Here is a 7,433-nt window from a genome sequence, read left to right on the forward strand (position 1 = left end):
GCAGTGAGTCTCCTAATTCCCACTTGCCCCTCCAGGCTGCTCCCCAGCCTGCCCAGGTCCCCACCAGAACCAGGACTGGGCCGTTGGTAAGGGGTAGTCAGAGTCCACGTCTGCTGCTCATGGAACAGTCTTCATGGGTGTGTCGTGGTGCAGTGGCATCTCACAGAGCGGCACTCTATCCAACCCTGGAAGTTTTGCTTCCCATCCAGCTCCCTGCGGACTTGCTCCTTGGGAAGCAGCAGAGCATGGTTCAAGTGTTTGGTCCCTGACACCACATAAGGAAGATTGGGGTGAAACTCCGGACTCCAGGTTTCAGCTTGACCTAGCCCTGGCTCTTGTGGCCATTTGGGTGTCATTCTTGCACAGGGGCCATGCTAATCTTCTCTGTGTCGTTCTAATTTTTTAGTATATGTGTTGCTGAAGCGAGCACTCTTGTGGCCATTTGGGGAGTGAACCAACAGATGAAGGATCTCTCTCTCCTTTTCTCTCCTCTTCTCTCCCTTTGTAACTTTGCCTTTCAAATAATTTTTTTTGTAAAGAAAGGAACCACTATGTAGCTTTTTTTTAAGATTTTTAAATTTTTGTTGGAAAGGCAGATTTACAGAGAGGAAAGACAGAAAGATCTTCATCTACTGGCTCACTCCCTAAGTGTCTGCAATGGCTGGAGCTGAGCCAATCCAAAGCCAGGAGCCAGGAGCTTCTTCTGGGTCTCCCAATGCAAGCTCAGTGTCCCAGGCTTTGGGCCATCCTCTGCTTCTCTCCAAGCTCAGTGTCCCAGGCTTTGGGCCATCCTCTGCTTCTCTCCCATTCAGGTAGCTGAATGGGAATGGAGCACCCAGGACATGAACCAGCACCGATGTGGATATCAGCATTTTCATGTGGAAGATCAGCCATTTGAGCCATCACACTGACCTCATAGGTGTTTATTAAATAGAATAAACAAATACTTCCAGGCTATTATACCTGTGAAATCCTGATGGGATATGCCCGTTATATCTGTTCATATACAGAGAACTATCATCCACTGCCCTAGTTAAAATCATTTGCCTGCCACCCAGGTTAGCTTCCCATGGCAGCCAGTGTCTACAGGTGTCTGCCAGGTACGTCTAGTCACCCTTTCCTGTGGCTCTCACCGTGGGGTCTTCATTGGCCTCTGAGTCAGCATGCCTTTAAAAAAATTACTTATTTATCTTTACTTAGTCAAAAAGCAGAGAGTTTCATATACCTGCTGATTCATTCCCCAGCTGCTCACACCAGCCAGGGGTCCATCTAGCTAAAGTCAGGAGCCAGGAGCTCCATCCAGATCTCCCACACCACGGGTGACAGGGGCCCAAGCATCCACTGCCTTCCATTTACCACCGAGCACATTCCAACAGATGGGACTTCAGGACCTTAGCCAGAGGGTCACGACCTTCCTGAAGGAACCCAGGGGTGGGGAGAACAGGTAAGAAGAGAAGCCCCCAAAAATGAGGTGAGAGAGGCCGGATGGCTGCTTCTGGGAGGCCCTGACTCAGGACTCAGAAGGTCTTTCCAATGTCTGCTGGTGAATTCTGCCTACCTGCCAGGCTGGGAGCTTTAGGCTTTCTCCCAACCTCCTAACCCACCTCCCTCCACCTGCCAAAGCACCACCCAGATGTAGGCTTTCCTAGCATTGCAGTGGGAAGGGGCAAGGGCAGACAGCAAGAGGGACTTCCCATCAGCCTCCCATGTGGGTACAGAGAGGTGTGGGCACCTACATGGGAATCTTTGAGACAAGCCCTGAGATCCTGTGTGGGTTCAAGTCAGAATCGGCATTTGTGCCTGGCTGTGTATGTGTCAGAGAAGGGGCAGGGCTAGGGAGAGACCTCCTCCATCAGACAGGGGCTCTCATGCCTGTGTTTTCTCTATAAATGGAGGGCTTCCTGGAGGAGGCAGGGACACTGCTGTCACAGCCCACAGAAGGCAGTGGTTCAGAGGAGTCCGCAGGCCCTGAGCCACCCCACTCCCCCACCCCTCGGCCACCTCTGATGCCCTCCACACACGTGCAGGGCAGAGGGCGACTCCCTTTGCAGTCTCGCTGAGTCGTGTTGTTCTTATGACCAAGAGTCAACAGGCCTGAGGCAGAGCCATTGGCTGGGGCTGGGGTAATGAGGCTTTTCCGGGAGGAGGGGGCCATGGGGATCCCATCAGATAAGGCTAACCCTCTGTCGCCTGCCTATTTACTATTCTAATGAGCGAAGTAACTCCAGAGGCAGGTGGGCCCAGGCCTGGGCTGGCACCAGACCTGCTTTCCTATCCAGACCAGGAAGAGCCTGGTGGCCAGATGAACTTCAGGTGACGCCAAACCCTGCGTCCGTGATGGCCAACAGAACTGGGTGCACCTGCTGCTGGAGGCAGAGGTCACAGCTGCAGGTTCATTTGGTGAAGGCATTCTTGGACAGGCATTTGGATTAGACACCAGGAGGGACTTCCCAGTTCATACATGGCATCAAATGTGCCAGCTCCTGGTTTGGAAATTAGGGGATCCCCCAGCCTACTGCTTCAGCCCTGGGCAATGTAGAGGGTGGTGGACAGGAGAGGAGAGGCTCAAGGCTTAGCCCTTGACAAGGTCTGAGGGGGCATGAGGGGAAGAAGCACAATGCTTCCTCCTCCTAGCATAGTCCTCGGGTCACATGGAGATGTTCGGGGGCAGGGTGGGTGTTGGAACACAGTGGTTAAGCTTCTACTTGGAATGTTTACTAAGATCCTTGGATAGAGCCCCGCCTGTATCAGCTCCCTGTCCCCTCACCTGGGAAGCAGCTCCAGGAGTGCTGGGGCACCAGCCACCTGTGTGGGAGACCCAGCAGGAGTTCTGGGCTCAAGGCTTTGGCCTGGCCCAGACATGGCTGTCAAAGGCATTTGAGGAGCGAAGCAGCACATGGAAGATTCTCTCTCTTTCTCTGCTTTTCAGATAAATAGCTGACAATCAGATGTGCCAGAACCTGGGTCCAATGACTGAGACTACCCTGAGCTTAGTGAGCTGGCCCAGGAGCCACTGGGGGAGCCCTAGAAGGCCTGTGGGAGACCTTGGGAAGAGGTCTTGGGAGGTGGTCCTGGGGAGGTGGTCGCAGGGACGTGGTCCTGGAGAGGTGGTCCTGGAGAGGTGGTCGCAGGGAGGTGGTCCTGGGGAGGTGGTTCCTGGGGAGGTGGTCCTGGGGAGGTGGCACGGGGCATGCTCTTGCCTTGTGGAACTTTTTGGCTCCAATGCTTCCCCTGGGAAGTCAGACTCCCCAGGCTGAATCTGGCATCTCCACTTACTCAGTGAGTGGTTTGGGGCAGGTAGTTACCTTGATTTCCCCCATTATAAAGTGAGAATCCTAATTATAACATCCACCTCAGTTGGTAGAACTCATACAAAACCCTTAACGTGGTACATGGCACATATCAGTGCTCAGTGGGCACCAAAAACTCCTTCCAGACCCTTGCCCTTGGGGAAGTTCTTTCTGCTGTCTGCTTGCCATCACTCTCATGAGCCTGACAGAGCGCCATCTCCCCAGCTCCTAGGGAGCGCAGGCCTGTGGCCACATAGGGTCTTCCTGGACTCAGTTTCTCTCTTCTGAGGCTCAGTCTCCCTCCCCTTGCCTCCCCCTCCCCTCCTCCCTCCTTCCCACCCACCCACCAAGCCTGCAGGGTGAGATAATGTCTAAGAGATCCTTGGGGTTGCTTGGAGGAAGAGGCCAGACAGTGAGTGACCAGAGGTGATTATCTGGCGTGACTAAAGCAGCAGGATCCCCGCCCCCACCCCACTCCCTCCCAGGATGGAGGGAGGGGACAGCTGAGCCCTCATTGACTTCCCAAGAAGTGCCAGAGCTGGGGAAACCTAACTCAGGGGTGAGGGCCCAGAGGAGCACCCTGGACTCTGTTTTAGGTGGGTTTTTATAAAAAAGATTTATTTTTATTTGAAAGGCAGATTTACAGAGAGAAGGAGAGATGGAGAGGAAGATCTTCCATCCATTGGTTTACTCCCCAGATGGCTGCAACGGTTAGAGCTGAGCAGATCTGAAACTAGGAGCCAGGAGCTTCTTCTGGATCTCCCATGTGGGTGCAGGGGCTCAAGCACTGGGACTTTGCTCAAGCATTCCCAGGGCGTGGGAGCTGGCTGGGTAGTGGAGCTTCTGGTAATCTAACTGGCACCCACATGGGTGCCAGCACCACAGGCAGAGGATTAGCCTGTTATGTCATGAAGTCTGCCAGGCAGACTTCCCAGGTAGACTTTTTTTTTTTTTTGCAATGAACCCACCAATCAACCAAGCCACCAAAGAACACAATATAAGAAGCGACTCAACAGCCCAAAGACTGACCCAGCCAGCCTGAACCCAGCGCCACCTTGAATACCAGGAATACCCAGCATTACCATAAATCCCCTAAGTCTCAGTCCCCTTAAAGGTCCATTTGCCTAAGTAAGCTTCATGGCCTTTAGGTTTAAACTGCTCTTCACCAATCCCTGCACTTTATGACCCCATACCTGATGGCCCTGTTCCACCAATCCCTTGAGGACACCTACAGCCACAACTGCCAATCCCTGACCCCCAAACTCCCCACACTCACCTCAAGGCTATAAAGGTGCCTCTTCCCTTTGATCTCTTCTCTCTGCTCTGCTAGTCTCTGTTTGTCCGGCTTTCCTTCTGTCCCACTTGCTGCCTCCTCCACTGGAATAAAGAACCTCTCGTGTGGCTCACTAGTGATGCCTGGCATCTGGGTTTATGGCGAAAATAGCTAACACATCCAATTTGGAAGGGGCTTGAAAGCAAGGGCTGACCTCCCTGGTGTCGGGGTTCTATTCTCCCTTGAAAAACCTTCCAGTTTCCAGCCATCCCTGCCCTTAAGCTCGATTTTCTCCCCACCACCTCCTAGCTTCTTTCTACCTGGCACCTGCTTCCATCTACTTGTGTCCTGGGGTCTCCAGGTATGGCAGTACTTTGAAATAGGATTGCCTGCACGTGGAAGCCCCAGGCTCCGCCCCTTTCTGCATCTCCTCTTCCCAGCCCGCCCACCCACCCGCCTGTGGAGTGGCCAGAGAGGCCTGGGACAGGGGCCCTGGATTCTCCCAGGTCTCTCCCAGCCCAAGAGAGGGAAAGCGTGCAGTTCTGCCTCATGCCCCTGGGTGGCGCTCACCAGCTGTGGTTGGCTTGATCCCTCCCCTGACAGACCCTGCACCTGCCTGGCACTCACCTATGCTCTGCACCCTCCCTCCTACCCCTCCTCCTATAAAGGCGACCACCTTCTCTTAGCAAAATCCACTAATGCTAAGTGTTTTCAAAACCACTGTCTCTTCGGATCCTACTTCATATTTTTTTCTCTGTTTTTTTTAAAGATTTATTTATTTGTATTGGAAAGGCAGATATATAGAAAGGAGGAGAGACAGAGAGGAAGATCTTCCATCCGGTGATTCACTCCCCAAGTGAGCCGCAACGGGCTGATGCGCGCCGATCCGAAGCCGGGAACCAGGAGCTCTTCCAGATCTCCCACATGGGTGCAGGGTCCCAAGACTTTGGGCTGTCCTCGACTGCTTTCCCAGGCCACAAGCAGGGAGCTGGATGGGAAGCAGGGCCACCGGGATTAGAACTGGCGACCACCTGGGATCCTGGTGCGTGCACGGCGAGGACTTTAACCACTACGCTATCGCGCCAGGTCCTATTTTATATTTCCACCTCTCATTGTACACACGGGGAAACTGAGGTACGGAGCAGCTAAGTGGCTTGCCTCAGACCCGCCCTTCCCCCTGCCTGGGAAGAACAAGGAGATCCCGGTAAGACCTTGGCAGGAGAGGAAGGGGGCCACTGAGGCAGGAAGTGGCACCTGTGGACTGAGGACAAGGAACAGGCACCTGGGGCTGTGTCTCCTTCCCCTCTGCAGAGGTCTCAATGCTTAGCCAAGACCTCCACCACTCTCTGCGGATATCAGTTAGACTCCTAGGAGGACTGCCCCTGAATAGATGTGCTGGGACATCTCATTCAGAGGCCAGGAGGAGAGTGAAGATCTTGTGGGTGACCAAGGTAGGTGTTGGGTAGGGGAGCTGCATTCCCCTTCTGTGCTGTCTGGGGGTCCTGGAGCTGTGCCAAGGAGAAAGGGGGAACCCTGCCCTGGCAGCCCTAGGGAGGGGCTGCAGGAGGGCAAGCCCAGGGCCCAGCCCCTCCCAGAAGGTTGCATCACCTGTGGAAGGGGCTCTATCTTCCTCCCTGTCCCTGGCCCCCTCTCTCTTCTTTCATGGGGTGATTGTCACTGGGTGCATCTGCATGCTGGGGGTCAAGAGGAAGAAGAAAAACTGTTGCTTTTATTGCATGTGTGTGTGTGATCATGTGTGTGAGCATATATGTGTGTGTGAGCATGTATCAGTGTATGTGAATATGTGTGAGCCTGTATGTGTGAGTGTGAGCCTGTGTATGTGTATGAGTATGAGTGTGTACATACTGTTTTCAGGTATTCTTTTTTTTTCTTTTCTTCTTTTTTTAAATATTTATTTACTTTATTACAAAGTCAGATATCAGGTATTCTTTTTTTAAGTTACACTTTTTCAGTTTATTTCAAAGGCAAGGACACACACACACACACCCCTTCCATCCCCTGGTGTGTTCCCCAGAAGCTGACAGTAACCAGAACTGAGGCTGAAGCCAGGTGCCAGAGATGCAATCTGGGCCTCCCATGTGGGCAGCAGGGACCCACGTACTTGGGGCTTCATCAGCTGCCCGCCAGGGTGCAAATTAGCAAAAGCTGGAGCTGGGAGTAGAGGCGGGACTTGAACGCAGGCATTCCGATATGGAGGTGGCGTCCCAGGCTGTGTCTCAACCCCTGCCCTAGACACTTGACCCTCAGGCCTTCTGTGTTGAGTGTTCCCGATCCTCTCTGAAGCCCTTACCCTCCACATGCCCGTCGAAAACAATCACTTGTCTCCTGCCTCCCTCTTCAGTGTCAGTGTGGTGTGTGTGTGCAAGCATATGCGCGTGTGCACACTGGGTCTGTTGCATTGCCAAGCGGTGGGCTCTCTAGCTGTGTGGAGGCTCCTTGGTTGCTTTCCTATCTGCAAGCTTAGGCGGGTCGGGTGTGAGGCAGGAGCCAGGCAGACCCTTTCTTTTTTTTTTTTTTTTTTTTTGTTAAAGATTTTATTATTATTGGAAAGCCGGATATATAGAGAGGAGGAGAGACAGAGAGGAAGATCTTCCATCCGATGTTTCACTCCCCAAGTGAGCTGCAACAGCCGGTGCATGTCGATCTGATGCCAGGAACCAGGAACCTCTTCCAGATCTCCCACACGGGTGCAGGGTCCCAAAGCTTTGGGCCATCCTCAACTGCTTTCCCAGGCCACAAGCAGGGAGCTGGATGGGAAGTGGAGCTGCCGGGATTAGAACCGGCACCCATATGGGATCCCGGAGCTTTCAAGGCGAGGACTTTAGCCGCTAGGCCACGCCGCCGGGCCC

The 7,433-nt window shown here is 53.4% G+C and overlaps 1 non-coding gene across 1 annotated transcript; it reads right to left on the reverse strand.

The window, feature by feature from the left end:
- Positions 1 to 320: 320 nt before the first annotated feature.
- On the reverse strand, positions 321 to 430 carry LOC118759697 (U6 spliceosomal RNA). The gene has a single exon (XR_004996354.1). It is a non-coding gene; the product is annotated as a U6 spliceosomal RNA (small nuclear RNA).
- Positions 431 to 7,433: the final 7,003 nt, after the last annotated feature.

This window comes from Ochotona princeps, chromosome 17 (assembly GCF_030435755.1).
Source record: "Ochotona princeps isolate mOchPri1 chromosome 17, mOchPri1.hap1, whole genome shotgun sequence".
Lineage (NCBI taxonomy): Eukaryota > Metazoa > Chordata > Mammalia > Lagomorpha > Ochotonidae > Ochotona > Ochotona princeps.